Source organism: Salvelinus fontinalis, chromosome 34 (genome assembly GCF_029448725.1).
Source record: "Salvelinus fontinalis isolate EN_2023a chromosome 34, ASM2944872v1, whole genome shotgun sequence".
Lineage (NCBI taxonomy): Eukaryota > Metazoa > Chordata > Actinopteri > Salmoniformes > Salmonidae > Salvelinus > Salvelinus fontinalis.
Window position 1 is genome coordinate 19,936,045 of NC_074698.1, and position 15,191 is coordinate 19,951,235.

The following is a 15,191-nucleotide window of genomic DNA, read 5'->3' on the forward strand; positions in this document are numbered from 1 at the left end:
CACACACATACAGTCTCTCCCCACTGTTACCCCTCCCCCCACACACATACAGTCTCTCCCCACTGTTACCCCACCCCACACACACATACAGTCTCTCCCCACTGTTACCCCTCCCCACACACACATACAGTCTCTCCCCCACTGTTACCCCCCCCCCACACACACATACAGTCTCTCCCCACTGTTACCCCTCCCCCCACACACATACAGTCTCTCCCCACTGTTACCCCCCCCCACACACACATACAGTCTCTCCCCCACTGTTACCCCCCCCCCACACACACATACAGTCTCTCCCCACTGTTACCCCTCCCCACACACACATACAGTCTCTCCCCACTGTTACCCCACCCCACACACACATACAGTCTCTCCCCCACTGTTACCCCACCCCACACACACATACAGTCTCTCCCCCACTGTTACCCCTCCCCACACACACATACAGTCTCTCCCCACTGTTACCCCACCCCACACACACATACAGTCTCTCCACCCACTGTTACCCCTCCCCACACACACATACAGTCTCTCCCCACTGTTACCCCTACCCCACACACACATACAGTCTCTCCCCACTGTTACCCCTCCCCACACACACATACAGTCTCTCCCCACTGTTACCCCTCCCCACACACACATACAGTCTCTCCCCACTGTTACCCCTCCCCACACACACATACAGTCTCTCCACCCACTGTTACCCCTCCCCACACACACATACAGTCTCTCCCCACTGTTACCCCTCCCCACACACACATACAGTCTCTCCCCACTGTTACCCCTCCCCACACACACATACAGTCTCTCCCCACTGTTACCCCTCCCCACACACACATACAGTCTCCCCCCACTGTTACCCCACCCCACACACACATACAGTCTCTCCACCCACTGTTACCCCACCCCCCACACACACACAGTCTCTCCCTACTGTTACCCCTCCCCACACACACATACAGTCTCCCCCCACTGTTACCCCTCCCCACAAACACACATACAGTCTCTCCCCCACTGTCCCTGTATGGAAATCAGCAGTGCTGCAGTGGCCCCCCTTATCCCCTTATACACATCCTTTTCATTCTTAATTTATATTTCATTATGTGTGTCACTCGGCAGTCCTGCTGCATCTGCTCAGACTGTGTCTGTTGGGATCATTTGATTAGGAAAAACAATCATTGAGATGATGAAAATAATTTTATAATTTTATTATCCATTGTATTTGTGCCGTCGATATTGTGTGACGTGTTAATTTGACAGTTTGGGTTTGGTTTCTCTGTGAAGTCTGTGGTGCTGGGTGGTTCCCACTGTCTGTCTTCTGTAGTGTCTTCAGTTCTGTCAATTTTTTTTATTTATTCCCAGCTAAGAGTGAAGAATTCTTCAAAACATCAAAGAGAGGGAGAAAGAGCGAGAGAAAGAGAGGGAGGGGTGTGCCCTGTATCTGGGTGCTGGTGTAGGCGAGAGAGGGAGACTGGGAGGAGAGGGGGAGGGGCGAGAGCGATTGAGAGTGAGAGAGACACAGGTATGGGAGGGGGATAGAGGGAAATAAACCAACCAGATGAAAGTGAGAGAGAGATTGGGCTGTTTGAACATGCTAGAGGGGAAGAGAGAGAGGCAGAGGGAGAGCGAGAGGGACATTTTCAGGACTGAGGAAATAGAAGTGTTACTACTGGGTTGTGCTGCCTGGTGCTAGAAGACTGACATGGAGAATATGCATCGCCCCACAGCACACACAGACACCGGACACCACGTCAAATGGGATTTTCAAAGGCCTCACTATCAGCGGTGATTTTTCCACTTCTCCCATTCTTTTTTTATTTTTATTTTGCGCTGCCTACTCTCTCCTTATTTTTGTGTGTGGATCCCCCTCCCTCCACCACTTCTGTCCCTCTCCATTTCCAAAGGAGGGATCTGTGAATCAAGTGCAACAGAAGAAGAACAGTAAGTGAAGCGTTTTTTCTGCATCCGAGGGAGACAGAGAGAGGTGCATGGGGGAATATTGCAAGGCAAGCAGACGAGAGCAGGGATTGTCTCAGGAAAGAATGGAGAGGGTTAGCGGGAGTTGTGGTTGCGGGTTGTTTATGCAAGTTACAGCGTTGATGTGAAATGTGTCTAATTCATTGGTCACGTGGGTTGACAGAGAGTCATATCAATACTGTGACTGTAGAGGAAGATACACAGGCAAATACCGTGCAGAGAGAAGATAAATGACAGAACAAGATGACAGAGAGATAAAGGAGGAGGAGGTGGTGAGAAGGCAGAAGGGAGAGTTGGGCAACATTGACATTTTGGCAGCAGAATACTCTTGATAGCAGTACATATATCACACCTTCTCAGATGGAAAAGGGGACGGAAAGAGAAAGTGGGACCTTTTCTAGATGTAGTTCAGTGAAGGACAAGAAGGTAGGATTGGCTTGAGATGGCAATTTGTGTAGGCAGTCCCACTGGAAGTGGTGTTCAGTACAAGGCATCAGCGAGGTGTTATTTACACACCCACCCACATCCATTGGCATGCATTAGTCTACTGAAGGCTGTTGTACCCATACAGGACGGTGATGGACTGCTGCACAGTCAAGCAGCTGGTGAATGTGATTGGTACTCACATCAGAAGACTAACAACCATTTGAAACCACGTAGTCAATGATGTCATGATGCCTGGGCAGAACTACCACGAATGATCCGCCACACAGATACACCTGTCCATGTATCCCAACATGCACCTAGACATTTAGATACATCCATATGCACATACACTATTGTGCACTTTGCTGTGCATCCAAAGGCGTATGCACCTGTGACTTCAAACACTTATATATCCACATCTACTTTCATTTGAATGAACTTCCACATGTGCCTGCTTATACCCATAGGGACCTACTCTACACACACACACACACGCACGCACGCACGCACGCACGCACGCACGCACACACACACAGACACACACACACACACACACACACACACACACACACACACACACACACACACACACACACACACACACACACACACACACACACACACACACACACACACACACACACACAGGTGGTTTACCTGGGTCCTTGTGGGAAGGGTTTGTAGAGCTGAATGTGGAAGTAGTGTGATGTAGTGAGATATTATAAGGCTGTATTAGTATAAGGACCTTCTTCAGATGGAAGCACACGGTTGGTCTGCTCGGTCCCTATCATTATCTGAGTCTTTCTATAGATGTCTTTGTCTCTGATGTTCTTCCTCCATCATATCAGCCATTGGAGGGAACACTGATCACTGGGTGTTGATGGGTCATTGTAGTGGGCACATTTAATTACACACAAGCCTCTCTCAGCAAGAGGCTGAGAGAAAGGGAGGGAGGGAGAGAGAGAGGGAGGGAGGGAGGGAGGGAGAGAGAGAGAGAGAGAGAGAGAGAGAGAGAGGGAGAGAGAGAGAGGCTGTACCTCATAAAGCAGAAGAGAAAGTTACACTGTTGATTCAACTATTGATAGGGACCAGATTTAGGGAAGATATTTTGACAGAGACGCCATGCACAGACACACACACGCACGCACGCACGCACGCACGCACGCACGCACGCTCGCTCGCTCGCTCACTCACTCACTCACTCACTCACTCACTCACTCACTCACTCACTCACTCTGTTGGTGTTTTATATGTGCACATTAGCTGCGGGCGGGTGGCGAGAGAGATGAGAGGATGACAGAGTGGATAATCAGACAGAGGCACACAAAGGGAGATCTAAAATTAGCCTCATTGGTGAGAGCGATTGATAAATCACAAAACTGGAATGACACTGACATTTCTTTGCCCAACATGTAGAAACTTCTCCTCTGCCTTTCTCTCTCAACTCCCACTACTGTACAGTATGTGTGTGTATTTCTGAGTGTGTGTTTGATACGAGAATGCATTGCTGGGTAGCCTAGCAGTGAAGAATGTTGGGCCAGTAACCGAAAGGTCACTGGTTTGAATCCCCGAGGTGACTAGGAGAAAAATCAGTCAATGTGCCCTTTAGCAAGTCCCTTAAACCCAATTACTCCTGTAAGTCGCTCTGGATACGAGCATCTGCTAAATGACTAACATGGAAATGTTAAAAGGATTCTCCTGTACTTTTGTATACTTTTTAGCCAGTAGTTCTGAAAGTAGCACTCACGAGCCAAAAGTGGACCCCTAAAATTGCTTACTACATCACATATGTGCACCACGTCATAGCTCTCTCTCTCTCCCTCTCTCGCTCTGCTGTGGGTGCATCATTTGCATCTTACTAGCTGTCACTCATATGGCGAGGGGCTGAAGCTCGTTGGTTGAACTGGAATTGCTAGGGGGCCGGCCCACGTAGGGAAAATGGCAGAGCACTGCTTCCAGCAAAACTGTTGCTTTCAAACTAGGCATTTCGTACAGTAATTATGCTCATAGATTATGCATGTGATGACACATCCAGCCCAAAGCAGGAGGTTTAAAAATACTTAGTCGCCAAAGTTCCGGAGAATATCTTCAAGTGTTCCTGACGTAGAGCCCAGTGTCGGTGCTGTTCCCCACTGACTGTGTGTCAGTGTCCCTGACGTAGAGCCCAGTGTCGGTGCTGCTCCCCGCTGCCTGTGTGTCAGTGTCCCTGACGTAGAGCCCAGTGTCGGTGCTGCTCCCCGCTGCCTGTGTGTGTCAGTGTCCCTGACGTAGAGCCCAGTGTCGGTGCTGCTCCCCGCTGACTGTGTGTGTCAGTGTTCCTGACGTAGAGCCCAGTGTCGGTGCTGCTCCCCGCTGCCTGTGTGTCAGTGTCCCTGACGTAGAGCCCAGTGTCGGTGCTGCTCCCCGCTGACTGTGTGTGTCAGTGTCCCTGACGTAGAGCCCAGTGTCGGTGCTGCTCCCCGCTGACTGTGTGTCAGTGTTCCTGACGTAGAGCCCAGTGTCGGTGCTGCTCCCCGCTGACTGTGTGTCAGTGTCCCTGACGTAGAGCCCAGTGTCGGTGCTGTTCCCTGCTGACTGTGTGTCAGTGTCCCTGACGTAGAGCCCAGTGTCGGTGCTGTTCCCCACTGACTGTGTGTCAGTGTTCCTGACGTAGAGCCCAGTGTCGGTGCTGCTCCCCGCTGACTGTGTGTCAGTGTTCCTGACGTAGAGCCCAGTGTCGGTGCTGCTCCCCGCTGACTGTGTGTCAGTGTCCCTGACGTAGAGCCCAGTGTCGGTGCTGTTCCCCGCTGACTGTGTGTCAGTGTTCCTGACGTAGAGCCCAGTGTCGGTGCTGCTCCCCGCTGACTGTGTGTCAGTGTCCCTGACGTAGAGCCCAGTGTCGGTGCTGCTCCCCGCTGACTGAGTGTCAGTGTTCCTGACGTAGAGCCCAGTGTCGGTGCTGTTCCCCGCTGACTGTGTGTCAGTGTCCCTGACGTAGAGCCCAGTGTCGGTGCTGCTCCCCGCTGACTGTGTGTCAGTGTTCCTGACGTAGAGCCCAGTGTCGGTGCTGCTCCCCGCTGACTGTGTGTCAGTGTTCCTGACGTAGAGCCCAGTGTCGGTGCTGTTCCCCGCTGACTGTGTGTCAGTGTCCCTGACGTAGAGCCCAGTGTCGGTGCTGCTCCCCGCTGACTGTGTGTCAGTGTTCCTGACGTAGAGCCCAGTGTCGGTGCTGCTCCCCGCTGACTGTGTGTCAGTGTCCCTGACGTAGAGCCCAGTGTCGGTGCTGTTCCCCGCTGACTGTGTGTCAGTGTCCCTGACGTAGAGCCCAGTGTCGGTGCTGCTCCCCGCTGACTGTGTGTCAGTGTTCCTGACGTAGAGCCCAGTGTCGGTGCTGCTCCCCGCTGACTGTGTGTCAGTGTCCCTGACGTAGAGCCCAGTGTCGGTGCTGCTCCCCGCTGACTGTGTGTCAGTGTCCCTGACGTAGAGCCCAGTGTCGGTGCTGCTCCCCGCTGACTGTGTGTCAGTGTCCCTGACGTAGAGCCCAGTGTCGGTGCTGCTCCCCGCTGACTGTGTGTCAGTGTTCCTGACGTAGAGCCCAGTGTCGGTGCTGCTCCCCGCTGACTGTGTGTCAGTGTTCCTGACGTAGAGCCCAGTGTCGGTGCTGCTCCCCGCTGACTGTGTGTCAGTGTCCCTGACGTAGAGCCCAGTGTCGGTGCTGCTCCCCGCAGACTGTGTGTCAGTGTCCCTGACGTAGAGCCCAGTGTCGGTGCTGCTCCCCGCTGACTGTGTGTCAGTGTCCCTGACGTAGAGCCCAGTGTCGGTGCTGTTCCCCGCTGACTGTGTGTCAGTGTGTGGGAATACCGTCCTGACAATGCCTTTGTTCCTCAAGTGGTCCTCTCATGCCATGACGTCAATACGCTAAGCTGAAATACTCTTGTAGGGGTGTGACTGTACTTACCACCTACACACCACTACTCAGCACTGGATGAATTATACACACAGCTACACACACTCATATTGATTGGCAGACAAACTGAGCCGTTTATATTGTGACGAACAGTGACTCAATGACTGTCAAACATCATGCTCATACTGATCAAGTCACCCACAGACCAGGACTTCACTCATCTGCAACCTGATTGTTTGAGAAACTGACCATTAATTATTAAGCAATTGAGAAAGCCAGGTTGATAGTAGCCAAGTCCAAAATCCAGGAAGAACCCTTGAGAGGATGGAGGCTCTAGAGCGGAGTCCACCCTCTTCTGGTTGGCTGCGTTGAAGTTTTGAGTAGATTATGACCATAAAAGGCTATCAAAGTCTGGCAGAGCCTGGAATACCACGGGGAAGGCCAGGGTAAGGGCAGAGAAAGACAGGGCTGGTTCAGAGGCAGCATACAGGACAGGAGACAGGGTAGGATAGGCTCAGAGCCAGGCTGGTAGGTAAGGGTTTACCTCAGGGAGCTGGATGGTAGCCAAAAGCTTTTGCAGGACCTCCACTGCCTTCATGGGAAACAGAAGTGGGACCAACAACTGATGTAGAGATTGCAATCAATAGACTGATGAATTCACTGAGTAACCAAGCAGCTAATGGACATGGCTTTCATGTCTATTTCTGTTTCCCATGAAGGCAGTGGAGGTCCTGCAAAGGCTTCTGATGAGCCACTGTTTTTCTGAGTCACTGACTTAATATTCAGCCTGCGTTGGCAGGGAAATACCAATCATTGAACTCTGTTCTGAAATGTGTCAGACTTGACACAGCGGCAACACATGGTTAACACATCCACTGAGGATTATATCTCTTTACATGGATTAAAGATGCCAGATGTTTCAATATCTCTCAAAAATGTGTTTTTGAATGTAATTTTGCTTATGTAATGTTTACGTTCACTCTCTACAGGCTTCTAGGTTTTGGCCTATCTAGGGAGTTTTCCCTAGCCACCGTGCTTCTACACCTGCATTGCTTGCTGTTTGGGGTTTTAGGCTGGGTTTCTGTACAGCACTTTGAGATATCAGCTGATGTACGAAGGGCTTTATAAATACATTTGATTTGATTTGATCTGCTTACCTGCCTTGAACAAGGAGGTTTTGAGTTACCTTACTGTAGTCCATGTTGTTTAGACAGATCAATGCAGGTAATGCTCTTTCAGATGTCTTTTCGAGGAGAAACATGATGCTTACTACATCTGGTCTTCCTTTCCTTCATCTCCGTTCTGTCTGTCCCTCCTTTCATGACCTCTCACCCCCTCACACTCAATAAGACATTGTTCCGTGTTGCCCTCCTGCCTCTCTCTCCTCCTGGTGTGTTTGTTCAAGTGCAGAGAATGCAGGATGACTTCCTCTTCAGTATTTGCTATGTTGCTCTGGGGGGATAGTTCATAACTCCAGATTTAGCCAACTCGTTTACTCTCTCTCTCTCTCTCTCTCTCTCTCTCTCTCTCTCTCTCTCTCTCTCTCTCTCTCTCTCTCTCTCTCTCTCTCTCTCTCTCTCTTCCTCTCTTCTCCTCCTGCCCGCGGTAAACGACTGATCTGGGACAGACGGCCTCCCTTGTGCTCTGTCCTACTTCAGTATCGTCCTTTCTCTCTTCCTCTCTTCCTCTCTCTCCTCCTGATTCCTGATACCTCCTCTCTCTCCTCCTGATTCCTGATTCCTGATACCTCCTCTCTCTCCTCCTGATTCCTGATTTCTGATACCTCCTCTCTCTCCTCCTGATTCCTGATACTTCCTCTCTGTCCTCCTGATTCCTGATACCTCCTCTCTCTCTTCCTGATTCCTGATACCTCCTCTCTCTCCTCCTGATTCCTGATTTCTGATACCTCCTCTCTCTCCTCCTGATTCCTGATACTTCCTCTCTGTCCTCCTGATTCCTGATACCTCCTCTCTCTCTTCCTGATTCCTGATACTTCCTCTCTCTCCTCCTGATTCCTGATACCTCCTCTCTCTCCTCCTGATTCATGAGACCTCCTCTCTCTCCTCCTGATTCCTGATACCTACTCTCTCTCCTCCTGATTCCTGATACCTCCTCTCTCTCCTCCTGATTCCTGATACCTCCTCTCTCTCTCCTCCTGATACCTCTCTCTCTCTCCTCCTGATTCCTAATACCTCCTCTCTCTCCTCCTGATTCCTGATACCTCCTCTCCTCCTGATTCCTGATACCTCCTCTCTGTCCTCCTGATTCCTGATACCTCCTCTCTCTCCTCCTGATACCTCTCCCTATCGCTCTTCCTGATTCCTGATACCTCCTCTCTCTCTCCTCCTGATTCCTCTCTCTCTCCCCTCCTGATTCCTGATACCTCCTCTCTCTCTTCCGGATTCCTGATACCTCCTCTCTCTCCTCCTGATTCCTGATACCTCCTCTCTCTCCTCCTGATTCCTGATACCTCCTCTCTCTCTTCCTGATTTCTGATACCTCCTCTCTCTCCTGATTCCTGATACCTCCTCTCTCTCCTTCTGATTCCTGATACCTCCTCTCTCTCTTCCTGATTTCTGATACCCCCTCTCTCTCCTCCTGATTCCTGATACCTCCTCTCTCTCCTCCTGATTCCTGATACCTCCTCTCTCTCCTCCTGATACCTCTCCCTATCGCTCTTCCTGATTCCTGATACCTCCTCTCTCTCTCCTCCTGATACCTCTCTCTCTCCCCTCCTGATTCCTGATACCTCCTCTCTCTCTTCCGGATTCCTGATACCTCCTCTCTCTCCTCCTGATTCCTGATACCTCCTCTCTCTCCTCCTGATTCCTGATACCTCCTCTCTCTCTTCCTGATTTCTGATACCTCCTCTCTCTCCTGATTCCTGATACCTCCTCTCTCTCCTTCTGATTCCTGATACCTCCTCTCTCTCTTCCTGATTTCTGATACCTCCTCTCTCTCCTCCTGATTCCTGATACCTCCTCTCTCTCTCCTCCTGATACCTCTCTCTCTCTCCTCCTGATTCCTAATACCTCCTCTCTCTCTTCCGGATTCCTGATACCTCCTCTCTCTCCTCCTGATTCCTGATACCTCCTCTCTCTCTTCCTGATTTCTGATACCTCCTCTCTCTCCTCCTGATTCCTGATACCTCCTCTCTCTCCTCCTGATTCCTGATACCTCCTCTCCTCCTGATTCCTGATACCTCCTCTCTGTCCTCCTGATTCCTGATACCGCCTCTCTCTCCTCCTGATACCTCTCCCTATCGCTCTTCCTGATTCCTGATACCTCCTCTCTCTCTCCTCCTGATTCCTCTCTCTCTCCCCTCCTGATTCCTGATACCTCCTCTCTCTATTCCGGATTCCTGATACCTCCTCTCTCTCCTCCTGATTCCTGATACCTCCTCTCTCTCCTCCTGATTCCTGATACCTCCTCTCTCTCTTCCTGATTTCTGATACCTCCTCTCTCTCCTGATTCCTGATACCTCCTCTCTCTCCTTCTGATTCCTGATACCTCCTCTCTCTCTTCCTGATTTCTGATACCCCCTCTCTCTCCTCCTGATTCCTGATACCTCCTCTCTCTCCTCCTGATTCCTGATACCTCCTCTCTCTCCTCCTGATACCTCTCGCTCTTCCGGATTCCTGATACCTCCTCTCTCTCTCCTCCTGATTCCTGATACCTCCTCTCCTCCTGATTCCTGATACCTCCTCTCTGTCCTCCTGATTCCTGATACCTCCTCTCTCTCCTCCTGATTCCTGATACCTCCTCTCTCTCTCCTCCTGATACCTCTCTCTCTCTCCTCCTGATTCCTAATACCTCCTCTCTCTCTTCCGGATTCCTGATACCTCCTCTCTCTCCTCCTGATTCCTGATACCTCCTCTCTCTCTTCCTGATTTCTGATACCTCCTCTCTCTCCTCCTGATTCCTGATACCTCCTCTCTCTCCTCCTGATTCCTGATACCTCCTCTCCTCCTGATTCCTGATACCTCCTCTCTGTCCTCCTGATTCCTGATACCTCCTCTCTCTCCTCCTGATACCTCTCCCTATCGCTCTTCCTGATTCCTGATACCTCCTCTCTCTCTCCTCCTGATTCCTCTCTCTCTCCCCTCCTGATTCCTGATACCTCCTCTCTCTCTTCCGGATTCCTGATACCTCCTCTCTCTCCTCCTGATTCCTGATACCTCCTCTCTCTCCTCCTGATTCCTGATACCTCCCCTCTCTCTTCCTGATTTCTGATACCTCCTCTCTCTCCTGATTCCTGATACCTCCTCTCTCTCCTTCTGATTCCTGATACCTCCTCTCTCTCTTCCTGATTTCTGATACCCCCTCTCTCTCCTCCTGATTCCTGATACCTCCTCTCTCTCCTCCTGATTCCTGATACCTCCTCTCCTCCTGATTCCTGATACCTCCTCTCTGTCCTCCTGATTCCTGATACCTCCTCTCTCTCCTCCTGATTCCTGATACCTCCTCTCTCTCCTCCTGATACCTCTCCCTATCGCTCTTCCTGATTCCTGATACCTCCTCTCTCTCTCCTCCTGATACCTCTCTCTCTCCCCTCCTGATTCCTGATACCTCCTCTCTCTCTTCCGGATTCCTGATACCTCCTCTCTCTCCTCCTGATTCCTGATACCTCCTCTCTCTCTTCCTGATTTCTGATACCTCCTCTCTCTCCTCCTGATTCCTGATACCTCCTCTCTCTCCTCCTGATTCCTGATACTGCCTCTCTCTCTTCCTGATTTCTGATACCCCCTCTCTCTCCTCCTGATACCTCTCGCTCTTCCGGATTCCTGATACCTCCTCTCTCTCTCCTCCTGAATACTGATACCTCCTCTCCTCCTGATTCCTGATACCTCCTCTCTCTCTCTCTGTGCTTTTACCCATTTCCATCTGTGGTTTTGCTTGTCTTTTTCTCAGGTCCAGTGGTAGGGTGTTTAAGACACTTCAACTTGAGAAGTCATTGGGAGAGTGGAAATGTCAGATACCTGAAATACTAGATGTTTTCAGGCCAAAAGCTGTCATCACTGAGCACACAGACCAGCACACCTTACTCAAGACAGATTTAGCTGCAGACAATTGCCGCCTGTTCACAGAGAAAATGTATTATTCGGGATTTGCGAGAGGGGACGGACACAAAGATAAATGACCCACAAGTACTACTGTCTGTCTAGCACTGGGGTGGTTATGTTCAGAAATAACACCATGGTGTCTGTCTTCTGCCACTCTGTTAAGGGAAGAGTGGACATGGGTTTAGTTGCTTCACACCTGTGTCTGTGTCACATCCAGTGTAGGACAGTGCCAAGCTAACCAGCCTGTTTTTCCCTGGGTAACCCCTCGCCTGCCGCCTGCATCGCTCTCTCTCTCTCTCTCTCTCTCTCTCTCTCTCTCTCTCTCTCTCTCTCTCTCTCTCTCTCTCTCTCTCTCTCTCTCTCTCTCTCTCTCTCCCTCTCTCTCTCTCTCTCTCTCTTCGGAGTGCATGCTGGGAAGTGAGTCGTCAAGCAGGAGTGTTTGTGAGAGCGACTGGATTTCTTTTCATTCTATTGGGTTTTGGTATGTAAATATATATATATTGATTAGTTGGTTTAAAGATAATTGTTCTACTTATTAATTAACAAGTAGAGGGGTGGTGGGATAGTTTGAGGTTGTTTGTTTTCGCGAGGGCACAACCAGCTGGTTGAGGCTGGTTAAAATGTCCGCTCGTGAGAATTTGGAGTATGAAAAACTTAGTCGGCGCAATGGAATTAAGATTTTGGCAGAGGTTGGATGTTCAGTGGAAGAATGTGTTTTAGCGGTAGGTAGTATGATTGGGTATGATAGCATTAAATCAGCCTCAAGGATGAATAGCGCAGTAGTGATATTCTTAGATTCTATTGGAAAAGTGAATACGATGGTGGAGAACGGTGTTGTTTTGAGGGAAACACAGACGAAGGTATTTCCACTTATGAATCCGGCTAAGAAGGTTATATTGTCTAACGTACCACCATTTGTTAGAGATGAAGTGTTGGAGAGAGAATTATCGCGTCATGGTCAAATTGTGTCTACAATAAAGAAAGTTCTTTTTGGATGCAAATCTCCGTTGCTGAAACATGTCGTGTCTCATAGAAGGCAAGTGTATATGATCTTAAAAAAGGACGTCGATGAACTGAATTTAGCGTTTAGTTTTAAGATTGATGGATTTGATTATGTGTTTTACGCTTCTACTGAATCAATGAAATGTTTTGGGTGTGGAAGAGAGGGGCATTTGGTGCGTAGTTGTCCTGAGAAGGAGCGCGCAGAGCCCGGTAGTAGTTATAGTGATGGTACAGATAATGCATTTACGCAAAGAGATGAAACTGCTAAAAGTACGGGGGAAGGAAGAAGGTGGGCAGATGTGGTTGGAAAAGGGGGAGAGGAAGGCAGTGTGGATACGGGGACAATTGTGGTGGATCAGAACAAGGAGGGAGGGGAAGCAGTCTGTGAGATTGCGACTGCCGTTGCTGAGGTGGTGTTGGAAAATGAAATTGGAGATAAAGAGGAAATTGAAATAACAGGAAAGGAAGAAGCTGTTTTCAAAGTACCGAGAAGTAAGAGAAAGAATGTAGGGGGGGGTGAAGGGTCTAATTCTAAGAGGAAGGTAGAGATTGATAAATTAGTTGAAGATGAAAAGGTTGAAGATTTAGGAGAGTTTTCCTCTGGGGAGGAGAGCGGGAGTGAGTCATCTGACGCGTCGCAACAAAATAGTGAGATAATTGGGGAGGAAGGAAGGTATGGAATTAAGAAGGTACGCCAATTTCTGAAGTTGACAAAAGGGAAGAAATATATGCAGGATTACAATATAACTGATTTTTTCCCTGAAAGTGAATTGTTTATTGAATCAGCAAAGTTTTTGATGTCAAAAATAACAGGGGGAGGTTTGACAAGCCCTGAAATTGCTAGACTTAAGAAGGTGGTCACGAGAGTGATAAGTGATGTAAATTCTAAAGAAAATGAAAGGGTTTAGTTGCAGTTTTAAACCTGTAAAGAGATGGGATATCTGTATTTTCCTCTGTATATTTTTTTCATTCATGAGCAGTTTTAAGATTTCTTCTTTAAACATAAATGGTGGAAGAGATGTTAAAAAAAGAGCGATAGTGTATGAGTTAATTAGGGGAAAGGGAAGTGACATAAATTTTCTACAAGAAACACATAGTAATTTGGAAAATGAAGTTATGTGGAAAAAGGAGTGGGAGGGGACAGTGGTGTGTAGTCATAAAAATTCTAAAAGTGGGGGTGTGGCTATATTGTTCTCAAGGGGGTTTTTGCCTTTGTCTTATGAGGTTGAAGAGGTAGTTGAGGGGAGGTTATTAAAAGTTAGAGCAAGGTATGAAAACATCACTATGTGTCTGATAAATGTCTATGCCCCAGTGGTGGCAGTTGAGAGGGTATGTTTTTTAGAGACATTATCAAATACCATTGAGAAATGTAACAATGAAGATTATTTATTTATTGCTGGGGATTTTAACTGCACAGTCAGTGATTTAGATAGAAATCATCAAGAACCTCATATAGCCTCAAGGACCTTTTTAAAACGCCTCATTGTAACGCATGAATTGTGTGATATTTGGCGGAGACAAAATGGAGGCACAAGGCAGTACACCTGGGCGCATGTGAGAGAGAACATCATCTCTATGGCAAGGTTAGATAGGTTTTATTGTTTTGAGCATCAATCTCAGGTCTGTAAATCAAGTGTGATAACCCCAGTGGGATTTTCTGATCATTGTTTAATAACAGAGGTGGTGTTCATTAATAATGTAAAACCCAAAAGCGCATACTGGCATTTTAATATAACTTTATTGAGTGATGCTCACTTCAGGAAATGTTTTTGTTTTTTCTGGGAGAGGTGGAGGTCTCAAAAGGACAGTTTTATATCCATTCAACAGTGGTGGGATATAGGGAAAATCCAGATTCAACAATTTTGTAATCAATACACGAGGAATGTCACCAAGGATATCATCAGATCAATGAAAGCCCTAGAGTTTGAAATAGTGGAACTCATGACGTTGGTTGAGACCACAGGAGATTGGGGCCATACGCAGGCACTCAAGAAAAAAAAAGTTGAATTGGCAGATCTGCTGGGTATCAGAGCACAGGGGGCATTGGTGAGAAGTAAGTTTCAGGGAATATCTGAAATGGATGCCTCATCCAAATTTTTCTTTGGTTTAGAGAAAAAGAATGGACAAAGAAAAATTATTCATTGTCTCAAATCAGCTGTTGGACAAGAGCTCACTAGCCCTAGTGAAATTAGAAAGAGGGCAGTAGAGTTCTATGCTGAGCTCTACAAGTGTGAGTACAAAGAGGATAAAACAGTGACACAGAAGTTCCTTGATGGGCTCCCAAAGGTGGATGCAGAAGCTCAGGTTGAGCTTGAGCAACCATTGTCTTTGCAGGAGTTATACTCTGCATTAAAAGGCATGGAAAATGGAAGGGCACCAGGCTTTGATGGGCTTCCCGTTGACTTTTTTAAGTCTTTTTGGACTATGTTGGGAGAAGATTGGCTGGCAGTGGTTAATGATAGTTTAACCGGAGGGTTACTACCATTAAGCTGCAGAAGGGCTGTCCTCACCCTACTGCCCAAAAAGGGAGACCCTAGGGAGGTGAAAAACTGGAGGCCGGTGGCTTTATTGTGCACTGATTATAAGATCCTGTCCAAGGCTTTGTCCAACAGGCTGAGGGAGGTGATGGGGCAAATCATACATACGGACCAGTCCTACTGTGTTCCTGGCAGGCAGATAGGGGATAACATTTCTCTGATTCGTGACTTTTTGGACATCTCTAGGGCTATTGGGGTGGATGCAGGTCTAATTTCAATTGATCAGGAAAAGGCATTTGACCGAGTTGAACATCAATATTTATGGCATACGCTTGAGGCGTTTGGGTTCAGATCTGGTTT

General features: G+C 48.5%; 1 protein-coding gene across 10 annotated transcripts in view; it reads left to right on the top strand.

Moving 5' to 3' along the window:
- Nucleotides 1-1,551: 1,551 nt before the first annotated feature.
- shank1 (SH3 and multiple ankyrin repeat domains 1) overlaps nt 1,552-15,191 on the top strand; it is a 127,465-nt gene continuing 113,825 nt past the window's right edge. For 6 of the 10 annotated variants that reach the window (XR_008756070.1, XR_008756068.1, XR_008756071.1 and 3 more), the window contains exon 1: nt 1,553-1,941. The gene's annotated coding sequence lies outside the window, so the exon portion shown is untranslated. Of the gene's footprint in view, nt 1,942-15,191 lie in introns of all 10 variants that reach the window. The other 4 variants (XR_008756066.1, XR_008756067.1, XM_055898046.1 and 1 more) reach the window with 1 other exon arrangement.